The 13,520-nt window shown below is 34.1% G+C and overlaps 1 long non-coding RNA gene across 1 annotated transcript in view; it reads left to right on the top strand.

The window, feature by feature from the left end:
- LOC108310742 overlaps window positions 1–6,234 on the top strand; it is a 34,315-nt gene extending 28,081 nt beyond the window's left edge. Inside the window, exons 2-3 of the long non-coding RNA XR_001827896.2 lie at window positions 2,706–2,810; window positions 4,487–6,234. This is a non-coding gene — a long non-coding RNA (uncharacterized LOC108310742). The remainder of the gene's footprint in view (window positions 1–2,705; window positions 2,811–4,486) is intronic.
- The last annotated feature ends 7,286 nt before the right edge of the window (window positions 6,235–13,520 follow it).

Raw genomic sequence — 13,520 nt, 5'->3', positions numbered from 1 at the left:
TTCAGTTATGTTTTAAATAATTTTTTAAAAATGAGGTAATATATCTTTCTTATTACTCTAGTGTTTACCTGATGAGAAGAGATAAAATACCATTAACAAAATGCTTCTGATGCTCAGGTTATTATGAATGAATGAATGCTAGACCATTTTCAGCATTCTTCATTCCATTCATTCATATGATCAGTATCTCTACCTGGAATCCTTTCCCTCTGACTGAAGGACTTTAATACTTCTTTATTTGCTGGACCATCAGAGATGAATTTGTTCAGCTTTCATAGATCCAAAAAAATATTCATCTTGCCTTGAATTCTTAAAATATTACTGAATATAGAATTCTGTTAATTTTTTCTTCTGTTACTGTAAATGTGCAACTTCATGGACTTACAGCTAGCACATTTTAATGAGAAGTCTCCTATGCTGTTTTCTTTTTGCCCTTTATACATAAGGTAACTTTTGGGGCAGCTTCTTCTTAAGATTCTTTCCCACTAATTTTAAACAAATTGATCATTATTAGCCTTGTTCTGTTATTAATGTTTCTTCTTCTTTTGGTTCATACAAATTTTTAGGCCTATATGTTTATGGTTTTGCTGAATTTGAAAAACAGTGGCCTATTTGTTCAACTATTTCTTAAGGATTCCAGTTATAAATATTGTTAGCCTCTTGATGTTGTCCAGCCTCCGGATTCTCTGCTCGTTTATTCTTCCATCATTTAATCCTACCGGATTTCCTTTTGGATAGTTTTGACTGTTAGATCTTCAAGCTCATTTGTCCTGCTTTTTTGCAATGCTGATATGCTGTTAATCTCACTCAATACATTTTTATGCCAGACATTGTATATTTCATCTCCATAACTTTCATTTGAGTATTTTTGCATTTCATATCCATCCTCAGAATGTTCACATATTCCTCTACTTTTTCAACCTATGGAACATATTCAAAATAGCTTCTTTAATATCCTTGTCTAATAATTCCACTTCCTACAGTCTGTTTCTGTTGAATGATTACTCTCCTCACTAAGGGTCATTTTCCTTGCTTCATTTCATGCCTGATAATTTTTTATTAGATTCTTAACATTGGAATCTTGTCGGGTGATATTTTTTTCCCTATATATCTTTGACTATATTTTAGCCATTTTCTAAGATTCAATTAAGTCCCTTTGAACCAGTCAATTATTTCTAGGCTTGTTTTTAAACATTCTTAGCTGCGATAAGAGCAGCCCTTAATCTAGAGATAACTTGGCCAGAGTACTGAGGTCATACCTTTCTGAGAACTCTTCTCGAAGTGCCATTCCATGTGTTCGTGGGTCTTCTCACTCTGTCTAGGGGGACACGCTACTATTCTTAGCCCAGAGTCAGCTCCTGGGATAGTTCTGCATGCCTGATATCTTTGCCCAGTTATGAGCACTGTTCTGTATTCTGCTGAACTCTTAAGGTGACTCATCCTTAAAACTCCAAAGTTCTCATGATATCTACCTGTTTGCTAATATTTTACATTGTGTTTCTAGCTGCCTGGACTTCCTATATAAATAAATTCTGCCTTCTCAACTTAGAGAGGCAACCAGGCACTGAATGGGTTCCCTGTACTGCAGCCTGCAATTCTCTTCAGGCTGTAAGCTGAATCAGCCCTAGAGTTCACTTCACTCATTCTCTTGTGTCAGGGATCATTGTCTTGAGTGGCTTGTTTCCAGTACTGAAAACCAGTGTTTAATACATTTTGTTTGGTATTCTGCTTGTTCAAGACAGGAGTTTAAATCTAATTCCTGATATTCTATTATTTTCAGAAACAAAAATTCTATGGCATTTTGCTATTTTTATCATTGTCATTTAATTGTATGTATTCTGTGATAAAAGAATCAGAGCATCACCTTCTATTAATCCTTAGTTTCCTAAACTTTCTTTATTGCCTATACATCTTTCTGCGGATTCAGAATCATTCTGTCATAAACCTATTCTTGACCCAATACCCCTTCATCCCAACAAAGGCACCTTCCCCATAGGATGCCAATGGATGGCTGTAACACTGGAAATATGCTGGCTTTCATAGCAGATTCAGGTATTTCTTAAGCATCAGACAAAGACCAGTAAGAACTCAGTGAGTCCATGGGCCTCTAGCTATTCATTATCTCTCTTACATTTCCATCATACTACCCAACTCTTATCCCTTGAAATGACCAAATACCCAGGCTTCCACGTTAATTATGTATTCTTTATCACATTATCAAGGGTAAGCATATAAGTTCCATTGCTCACAAACTTAACAAAAAAGGAAAAATAAAGAAAGTAAACTGGAGATAACACCTGTCATAAATAAAAATTGGAATGAGCTGGGATAGTACCGAGAAAAGCTTTATAGCAATTTGACAGAGAAAACCTTCCTGGCTCACTCATATTTGTGGCACAGATGAGTGATGTGATTATTCCCAGCTCCTCACATAAAAACTTTATTGCACCCCACAGGATCAGATACAATGTTTATTTATTTCTCTGAGTGCATTAACATACACTTCTTTTTCATAGAAAAACATCCAACTTGAGTCATCTTTTTCAAGGTTGATTCTTTATGTGACCTTAACAATTACACCACAAAGTATGATGGCTGTAACAGAGTGCCAAGGCACACACGGCTTTCAGCAGAGGTCAAAAAGACACAGGGCATGAAGAGAAAATGGAACAAAAGAGAGGTATTAATATTTGCTTCTCTTAAAGGAACCAAGCACGTCTTGGTGGCATTCAGAAGAGGCATACAGGGACATAGAAGCACGGTTTCCCACGGACTGAGATGAAGCTTCTCTTCCTAACGTCCTACCACAGGTGCGGTAATCTTGGTGAGCTCTTCTATGCAAGCTGCAGTGCTGTGTACACAAAGTGGGAAGCTACGAAAGAAATACTGCATCTGCCCCCGGCAGTCTTCCTAAAACAGCACTTTAACTTATCTCTCCATGACCTGAATTTCAGTGCTGAAAATGTCCTGAGGAAAAGGTGTGTCAAAACAATTGTCCCTTCAACCTTTAACCCACTACACCAGAAATACAGTTGGAACTATATTTTTCCAGCAATTAAAATATATCATTGGGGCAGGAAAAACTCAAGGAAAAATTAATTCTATCTTTATTTTTTAAACAAAGAAAGAAAGAAAAAGCTGGATTGATGTTGTACAGAGACAAATATTGGTAAACCACAGCAAATGATAAAGACAACACTGATGACAAAATTAACAAATGTTAATGTTTTGATTCCATCCATCTACATGTTACACGTGAGTGATGGGGTTATTCAGGATGTGTATTGCAAGCAAATAGGTAGAGTTGGTTGTTTTTTGAGTTTCTTTTGCTCTGTTAAAAAGAGGAATAGCAGGAGATATTGATAAGAAAATCAGACTTTGATAACTGAAATAGGTTTTTTTATTATTTTAAAGCAGGTGGGTGATAAAACGTAAGATTTGTGTTAAGTAACTTAAATCACATAACTTAAAGTGACAAGGAACAATTTTAAAATAATTGTACTAGCTGTTATCAGCACATTCTCACACTACTATAAAGACACCATCTGAGGCTGGGCGTTGTGGCTTATGCCTGTAATCCCAGCACATAGGAAGTCCGAGCTGGGTAGATCACTTGAGGTCAGGGGTTTGAGAACAGTCTGGCCCACATGGTGAAACCCTGTATCTACTAAAAATACAAAAATTACCCAGGCTTGGTGGTGCATGCCTGTAATCCCAGCTTCTCAGGAGGTTGAGGCCTGAGAATTGCTTGAACCTGGGAGGCGGAGGTTGCAGGGAACAGAGTTCATGCCACTGCAGTCCAGCCTGGGTGACAGAGTGAGACTCTGTCTCAAAATAAAATAAAATAAATAAAATAAAATAAAATAAAATAAAATAAAATAAGATAGTACCTGAGACTGGGTAATTTATAAACAAAAGAGGATTAATTGATTCACAGTTCCACATGGCTGGGGAGGCCTCAGGAAACTTACAATCATGGCAGAAGGGAGAAAGGAGCAAGGCATGTCTTACATGGTAGCAGGAGAGACAGAGAGCAAGTAAAGGGGAAGTGCCGCACTTTAAAACCATCAGATCTCATGAGAATTCCCTCACTATCATGAGAACAGCGTAAGGGAAAACTCCCCATGATCCCATCACCTCCCACCACGTCCCTTCCTCAATGAATGGGGATTACTATTGATTTTGTAATTGAAGATGAGATTTGTGTGGGGATACAGAACCAAACCATATCACTAGCCTTCAAATCTCATTTTGTTTCATGGGGTGAATGCAACTCAGGACAATGAAGCTCAGCACTGAACACAGCTCAGGATTTTAAGTATTCTTACAGGTCTGCTTCTACTTTTCTCAGACACATTGTTTCATGGCCCATGGTCTTTCTTGAGTTAAAATTAAGTATGCCCACTTCCTGTTTTTTCATATCCTAATCATAAGTTTCTTACGGCAGTTCATTATTTTTTCCTCCCACTTATACAACAGTTTGAAGAAAGCAGATAGCCAAAAGATAGTTTTGACTGAATGGAGGAAGATGAGGAGTGAAGACCCCAATTTCTTTCCCCTCATAATGGAGTCAAAAGGGGACTCTGTTATGAAGGAGTGTTGGTGAGAGAATGTGGATCCTTACAGAAAATTGCAGCTGTATGAGAGATGGAAGATTTAATCCAAGCTGTGCCAAGGCTCACCAACCTAGACAGGTGAGAACTGGGCCATCAATCCAAACAAGGGTAAACAATAAATGCACCTGGGGGAAAGGCCAACCATGATGATTGTGAAAGACTGGGAAACATGACAAATTACTATGAAGGAATTTCTGAGCTTAGGAAAATACAATTTCTGGGGGTTTGGATATGGTGCATTGTGAGCTGTCAAAGGATTCCAAAGTTCAGGCATTGAGCTGCTTTATCTTTTAATATTTCAAATTCAATGACACTTTTGAGTTTATATTTGGTTTAACAAAAAAAATCATTTAAGCACAGCATATATAGCTCCAAATCCATGTGTATGCTCCCCGACTTAAGGATGAAAGAAACATCTAGTCAAGGGAATATGTGCCTTGATTTATTTCTCTAGCAGTAATGATGAATTGCACTATGTCTTCTGCACTCCCATGACATGTCACTTCCATAACCCTTGGTGTTTAACTACAAGACAGAAAGGTTACAAGTGCAGGTGATTGCTGTGCACAAGGGTTTTTCCTAACTGAGAAACTAACTGGCCCATATAGGGATTAAAACCACAAGCTTGGCCCTCATAATCACCACTCTAACGTCCAGAGCTAACTGACCCAGACAATAAAGGCTGCAGGAGACACCCACTGAGCTATTAGGTTGATAAATGGGAAGGACTTCAGAGTACAGCATCTTATGAAAAATAATATAATAATTTAAGTAGTTGTCCATCCCAGTGGTACCAATTTATAGCCAAGGCTAACTCAATAGTTTCTTCACACCCAGAGGCGAAGAACTGCTGAGCTGCATCATTCACAGAGAGACATAAAATAAACACATCTAATATATAACAAGAATGCCATAAGTCCAAAACAAAAGCAGGATCGCATGCAGAAATTTCAACTAACCTTTTACCTCTACCATTTAAAGTAAAAGAGGAAGAACAAAGCTGCTGGAATGCTCTCCTAAATTATGACTTTTTAAAATGACTTAATCAGTATATAAATTAATATCTTTAAGTAGATGAAATTTAACATGGTCATAAACAAATATTAAATGTACTATATTTTTTCATACATTAATAATGATGAATAACACTGTTAAATAGCTGTCAACTCACATAAAACATATTCAAAGTGTGGTGACATCAATTGTTAAAACAAGAAGAAAACATCCTGAGTAATACATATTGTGTCACTTAGGTTTGAGCCACAATAAAGACCTTTGATATAGAGTATTTATGAAAAACTATATGAACTTTTTTATTTGAGAGGAAAATTAATAAAGAATGTATTTTGTTATCATTTCTTGGATTTTGTTTTGCCATGTTGATTTTAGGAGATTGATCATTTCTTAATAAATGTTGTGAAATTTTGGAGAGTGTCACCTGGTGAATTGAGAGCCCTGGTTTCATGACTAACTAGCAAGATTTTTCAAACATTTATGTAACTGAGAAAGAAAAAAAGAATGTAAAAAAATCAAGGCATGTTCGCCATTTTCCTAGAAATAAATCGGTTTTCTTTAATAATTCTGTCATAAATATTACCTAAGTTATGTGTACTAACTATATATGTGTATATTTGTTAGATATTATTTTATATATCATATATGTATATTTCTTCATATTTACTTGTATATATGTATACACATACATATAGATATACATACATATATATATATATATATATATATATATATATTAGGAAACACAAAATATAGAACACCATGTAAATAAATCTGATAATCATAGGCTACAAATATTCTCCAGCAAAAAGTTAATCTTTTCCTTCACTCAGAAACTGATGATCAAAAACTACATAAACAGTAAAGGCATAAATAATTTTAGCAATATTATCAACCACATTGAGCTAATTGTTATTTATAGAACGCCGTACAAAACTACTGCTAAATACACATTGTTTTCAAGGGCACATGATATGTTTACGGAAATTGATTATATCCTTGTCCCTAAAGTTTGCCTCAATAAGTGTAATAGATTTAATTTATACAGAGTCTGTTGTATCAGTGTAATTAAATAAACAAATAAAAATCAGTATTTGTATTTATTTCAAAATTTTGTTTATTTTTATTTATTAATTTCCAAAAATAGTTGGAAATTAAATAACCTTCTTCTAAATAATATATAAGTCAAGGGAGAAATTATGAAGAAATTTAGAAAATATTTCAAATAAAATTGAAAGGAAACTACAACCTATTGAGGGAGGTAGCTAAGCGAGAGCCTAGAAGGAAGAGTAGGACATTAAATGAACATATTTGGCAAGAATAAATATTTACATTTAGTGACATTAGCTTGCAACTAGAGAAGTTAGACAAAGAAAAGCACAGTGAATTTAATATAAGTAGAAAGAATAAAATAATGTCAGTAGAAAGAACAAACTTAATGAAGTTGTAGACAAAAGCCAAAGACAGAGAACTTCTCAAAATGAGAGAAAATTATCACAGCCAAAAGTTAGTTCTTCGGAAAGATCAACAAATTGACAACTTCCAAGCTAGATTGACAAAAAAGAGATGCCTAAAACACAAACAACAAGAGTAAAAGATAGGTTTTACTACAGATACCAAAAAGATAAAAAGGAGTAATTATAATATTATGCCAACATCTTCTACAACTTAGATAATATGAATGACTATATAAAAAATAAAACCTATCTTATGCAAACTCTCTCAGAAAATAGGAATAAAAACACCTTCTAACATATTTTATGATACCAACATAACCTTAATTTCAAAACCTAATAAAGATATTGTAGAGGGAGGAAATCATAGACTAATATTCTTCATAAAAATAATTGAAAAAATCATTAGTAGAATCTTATCCAATTATATATAACTGTATATAAAAGGCATATATTTTGACAAAGTGGAGTTTATCCCAGAAATGGAGTGTTTGTTTAACATTTGGCCATCATTATATATTATTCATCAAGTAATACAATAAAGAAGAAAAAATAACATGATTTTGACAAGGAGGAAAAAACATTTGGCAAACTTCTACTCTCATTTATGATTTGAAAAACTCTCAGCAACTAGTCACAGGAGAGAACGTGCTGTGCTTGAGAAACAAAATTTATAAAACCCTACAGTTAACACATGGTTAATAATGAACTATTAAATATTTTCTCTTTCAGGTCGGGAGAAATTTAAGGAAGTCCACTCCTTCTACTTTTGTTCAATATGATATTGAAGTTTTAATAATGTAAAAGTAAATAAAGGCAGTAGGTTCAGAAAGAAGAAATATGTATGTATGTATATTATTTTACATATACATAATTTTATATAAATTATCCTGAACAATAAAACAGAAACCAAAAGTAATGATTAAATTTGCTTGGTTATAGAAGAGTAAAACAAAAAAATGGTATTTTCTATATTAACAATCAGAAGATGAAAGTTTAAAAATATTTTGTTATAATAGCATCACAGACATTAAATACTGTTGAATAAATTTAGTGAAAGACCTTCAATACCTGAGAACTGTAAAATATTACTGAAAAAAATTAAAGGGGATCCAAGTAAATGAGCAGTCAACCATATTCATGAGTCAGCAAACTCAGTGTTTTTAAGAAGCCGTTTTACTTCAAATTGATCGTCACATTCAACATAAGCCCATTTGTAATCCCACTAGCCCTCTTTGTTTTTGTAATTAACAGGCTAATTGTAAAATTATATTGGAATGCAAAGGACATAAGATATCCAAAGCAATCTCAATGAACAATACATTTGAAAGACTAACACTGAAGACTTTAAGAGTTACTCTAAAACTAAAACAATGAAGATAATCTAATGTTTGCCAATGGAATAGAATAGAAAGTCCAGAAATAGGTCCATTTTTATAGAGTCCTTCAATATTTGACAAAGGTACCAAATAACTCTACAGTGGAAAGAGGGTAGTTTTATAGGAAATGGTACTGGAATAACAACATACCTATGTCAAAAAAAAAAAAAATGAAGCTCAAGTTTTGACCTTTCACCACACACAAAAATTGATTAGAGGCAGACCATAGGTTTAAGCATAAACACTAAAACCTTGAAAATAAATATTTTACAATAAAATATGGCAGAATATCTTTTTTGCTTGAGAGTATTCAAAGGTTTCTCAGACAAGATAGAGAACACAATTGCCATGAAGGAAAAAATTATTGAATTGAATAAATAAAACAATGAAAAATTACTATCCATCAAATAGCATAATTAAGAAAATAAATAGACAAGATTGAAAGAAAATTTTCATAAAATAAATAGCTAACAATGGACTGAAAGCCAAGATATGGCAACACCTTCTGCAAATCAGTATTACAAAATAAAATACCCAATGCAGTTTTTTTCTGAACACCACTTTAGTAAAGATGATAGACAAATGGCAAAATAAGACTATATGAAAGTTCTTACCATTCATCCAGATAACTGTATCCTGCAATGGCAGTAGAAGCCTATGGCGCTGAGGGTGAGGACTGAGTGAGGATAATGTATTCTGTTCTGATCAAAATTTGGGATACACGGATCTATGCATTTGCTAAAACCTATCAAATGGTACCTTAACATTTGTAGGTTTTATTGCTTGCAAATTTTATTCCTAAAAATTTTCTCTGAGTATTAAACTCCAGGTAATGGTATGTATATTGCAGTACTTGGGGCAAAGTGTGCTGATTTCTGCACCTATTTTGAAATGCATCAAAACAAAGCAATAGTTTATAGATGGGGAGATGAATGAAAAGATGAATAGATATGTGGAAAAGTAAAATACAGATGATAGAATCTAGGCAATGAATATATGGATGCTCACTGTAAAATTAGTTCAATTTTTCTGTACATTTGAAAAGTTGTTATTAGAAAATGTAAGAAAAAAAAGCAAGTCCTTGATTAATCTAACTGTGGTATTTTATTAATGTCAGGTCTGTGAAGAAGACAGGCTAAGACTTGTTTTACAATCTACCCTTTTCCTCATCCCCAATGCCACCACTCCATCATGAATTTGACTACCACAGTAATCTCCTAAGGAGTCCAGTTTGCAACCCCATTCACAAAATGTCCATAGACTTTTCAAAAAACAAACATATAAAATTGCCTCTACTGTTCTTACAATGAAATAATGGCTTCCCATTTTTTTGTATAAAAATAAATAAATAAAATGCCCTAAGTGTTTTGTTCCAGTCTAGTGTTCTCATATCTGCTCTTGTTACTATGACTGCTCTTTGGTTCCTTATATGCATCAACCCTCTCTCTATGTCCTGACCTATGCATGTGAAATTATCCTAAAGACCTCTCACCAACACCTTTCTTCCATTTTCTTGTGATTAACTCCCATTTATCCTCCAGAACATGGCCTAAATGTCTCAGTAAAGCCACACTGGAGACCACATTGGCCTTATTATATTTTGTAATGTACATATTATAGATTTTCCATGAAGCACCTATTGTGACTGTGATAAAATAGTAGCTTAAATAACTATTCAGTTTTGCTTTTTTGACTATCTAGTTCATAAGTCTTATGAGATATTAAGAAGAAAGATGGTTGTAGAGGTGCTGTACTCCTTATTGTATAATCTTTTGCAAGATTCAATACCACATTCCGTTTTATTGTTCAATAGTATTTCGTTGTATAGACAATCCAAAATTTGTTTCTCTATTATCAATTGGAAGTTTAGGCTCCTTCCAGATTTTGGCTTTTATGAGTATAGTTGCTTTGAAAAGTTCTTTGGGTGGTTACATGTTTTCATTTCTCTTGGGTAAATAAATGTTTCTTCTAAGATAAGGAAATTCCCTTCTCTCTTCCTTATGTTCTGAGAATTTTCATTATGAATTGATTTTGAATTTTGTCAAGTGTTATGCTTCCATTTACTGACATAACCTTGTTTTGTTCTGTTTTGTTTCTTAATATGATCAATTATATTTTTTAAAGAGTTAAATCTGCCCTGTGTTTCTGGGAAAAAACCCCAGGTGGTCATGATAGATATTGCCACATTACATTTAGAATAATTTTCTAATTTTTATTAGAAGCTGTGCCATCTGTAGTTCTTTTTTTATTATAATGTCATTTATTTTGCTATTGCTATAGTGGTGGCCTAATAGATGAGTTAAAACCTGTTTCTTCTGTGTTTCTTATAAATTTTGTTTATAACTTTTGTTATTTCTTCTTAAATATTTAGTACAATTCACAAGTAAAATCATCTAAGTCTTGAGTGTGCCATGTGGGAAGGTTTTTAACTACAATTCAAAGTTATGAAGTGTTATGAATGATTTCTTTCTATACAAAAATTTTCAGTAGATTTTAGAAATTTATGTTCCTCAAAATATGGTTTCATGTATGTTTCCAGTTTAATTGAAGCAGGTTGTTCATAATTCCTCCCATGTCATCCTTTTAATATCTGCATATCTGGTATGATATTCCTTCTTTCACTCCTAATATTTTTGATAGATTTTGATTTAATTCGTATTTAAATATTTTTAAAAATTTGCTTTTAACTTTTACTTGACCTAAGTTGTGTTGTATAGTTTTCAAGTATTTGGAGACTACTTAGACATCTTTTTACCATTGATTTTTTAGGCAATTTAATTTTGGACAGAAAAAGATACTTTATATGATCTTAAAGAATTAAGTTGGTTGATGGTGTTCCTGTGAGCATTAATACACTTCTGGGATTTTTTGTTTGTTCATTTTTTTTTCTTGCAAAGAGCAAAGGGAATAATACAATCCTCTCTCCCTAATGTGCCCTTTCAGCCACTGTATATCCATTTTTCTTTGTACGGCTATCTCATTAAAATAGTGATCCTCAGTAGAAGGTAGAGAAGATGGAAAGAAGAATGAGAGCGAATATGAGAACAACCTCTGAGCTTTTCTTCAAACTTGCAAGATTCCCATGCCATTATTCTCTGGTTCCGACAGCATGGGACAAGTGACCTGGAAAATATTCCTGGGATATATGTTGACACTGCTGCCCTCAGACCTTCATGAACAACCAAGGTGATCTACTGATTGTCTTAAACACACACACACACACACACACACACACACACACACACACACACACACAAAGAGTTTTCTTTCACCTTTTTTCATTCTCTCCTTTCCTCCATCCCTTTCTTCCTCTCTTCTTTTTTTCTTTTTTTTCTTCCGTGCTTTCAACAAGAATGGTCTATTCTGTCCCTTCTAGGTGCTGTAACTTTTAAAAAGGCCAGCGAACAGAACCTGTTCTGAGAGTTTTCTGTTTAAAAATAATGCATACTCTCTCCCTCTCTCTCTCTCTCTCTCTCTCTCTCACACTCTCCATATATCCAAAACTTCACAAGAGAATATAATTGGACGACAAGATAATTGGCACACAAATTAATTCCTGACAAATTCGTGTATTATTGGATAGTTTCTAAGAAAAGCCCATGGATTAAGTGTGATAATAGGTCTTAAAACATATTTTTAATTGGCAAAATTGAAGTTAAACAGAAAAGGGCATGAAAAACAAAAACTGTTAAATAAATAAGAGGTACAAATATAATCATAAGCATGACAGACTGAGGAAATGGCAAAAACAAAAGTAGAAAAAAGGCTCTGCTTTAAAACAAATTAAATAATATAAATTCTGCACATAATGAAGAACCTATCCAAAATATTTATAGTATTCTTCTACTGCAGTGGGGATAGAGGATGGCTTTCTTCCTCCTTTGTCTATATTTCTAAGGATTATTCTAATGATTTCCAATGATTATTCATGTTTTCTTAATTACATAAGATGTTTATAAAACCAATCTCACTTTTAAGAATCAAGATAATACAGATAGTGTGAAATTATTACTTAAATTTTGACTTCTCATGTCTGAGTTCGCTCAAGGCATTTTCCTTTCAGAAATTTCCATGCATCTAACTTCAATTTTATATTCAAACAAATACATCATTTTGTGTGATTAAAAGTAACTGAGTTCCTTCCATAATTATTATTCTAACGTATCAGGTGTGTTTTTAACATAATGTCTTAGAAATGTTTTTATAGGCCAGGCGTGGTGACCCGTTTCTGCAATCCCAACACTTTGGGAGGCCTCAGTTGAGCGTAGTCACTCACCCACCCTGATCAATCCATATATTAATTTCCATGGAAAAAATTACCTGCTTTCCACAATTTAAAAGTGTTACATCCTAGGTGTTATTTTTACAATCTATTTTTCCTCAGGCAGTAAATTCAATCAAATAGTGAATACACAGGAACAAATTTCAGCTTAAGAAATTAATTAAAGGCACTTAAAAAAAGAATTGTGTGCACTGGTAGTCCCAGCTACTTGGGAGGCTGACACAGAAGGATGGATATTAGTGGGTGTGAGGCGAGCAGAGGCTCTAAGTATACTGTGCTGTGAGGCTTTGCTCGGTGCTATAAAGATCTGCTACAGGAATACATACTCCAAGTTCGAGACCAGCCTGAGCACCATGGTGAAACCCTGTCTCTACTAAAAATGCAAAAAATGAGTTGGTGCAGTGGTGTGCCCTTATAGTCCCAGCTACTTGGGAGGCTGAGATGGAAGGACTGCTTGATCCTGGGAGATCAAAGTTGCAGTGAGTCAGTATTGCACCAGTGCACTCCAGCTTGGGTGATGGGAGTCAGGCTCTGTCTGAAAAAAAAAAGGTTTTATGTATACATTATGAAGAAACTAAAATAGTACACATTGCCATATACATTTATTAACTCATGACTCTCAATGGCTGCATGACGCTGCCTCTTGCCTAGGGGGTCCTGCTGCCCACAGGCCCCTCCCAAGAGCAGTCCTGACTCCCCTGCAGGTCCCTCCTGATGCGTATTTAGGGTGTCTTTTACCTCTCAGAAATTGCTTATAATTTGGGATCTGCTAGTG

The sequence above is a fragment of the Cebus imitator genome, unplaced genomic scaffold, assembly GCF_001604975.1.
Source record: "Cebus imitator isolate Cc_AM_T3 unplaced genomic scaffold, Cebus_imitator-1.0 Scaffold6, whole genome shotgun sequence".
Taxonomy (NCBI): Eukaryota; Metazoa; Chordata; class Mammalia; order Primates; family Cebidae; genus Cebus; species Cebus imitator.
Note: the sequence above shows the minus strand (reverse complement) of the source record. Positions and strands in the feature narration are given on the sequence as shown.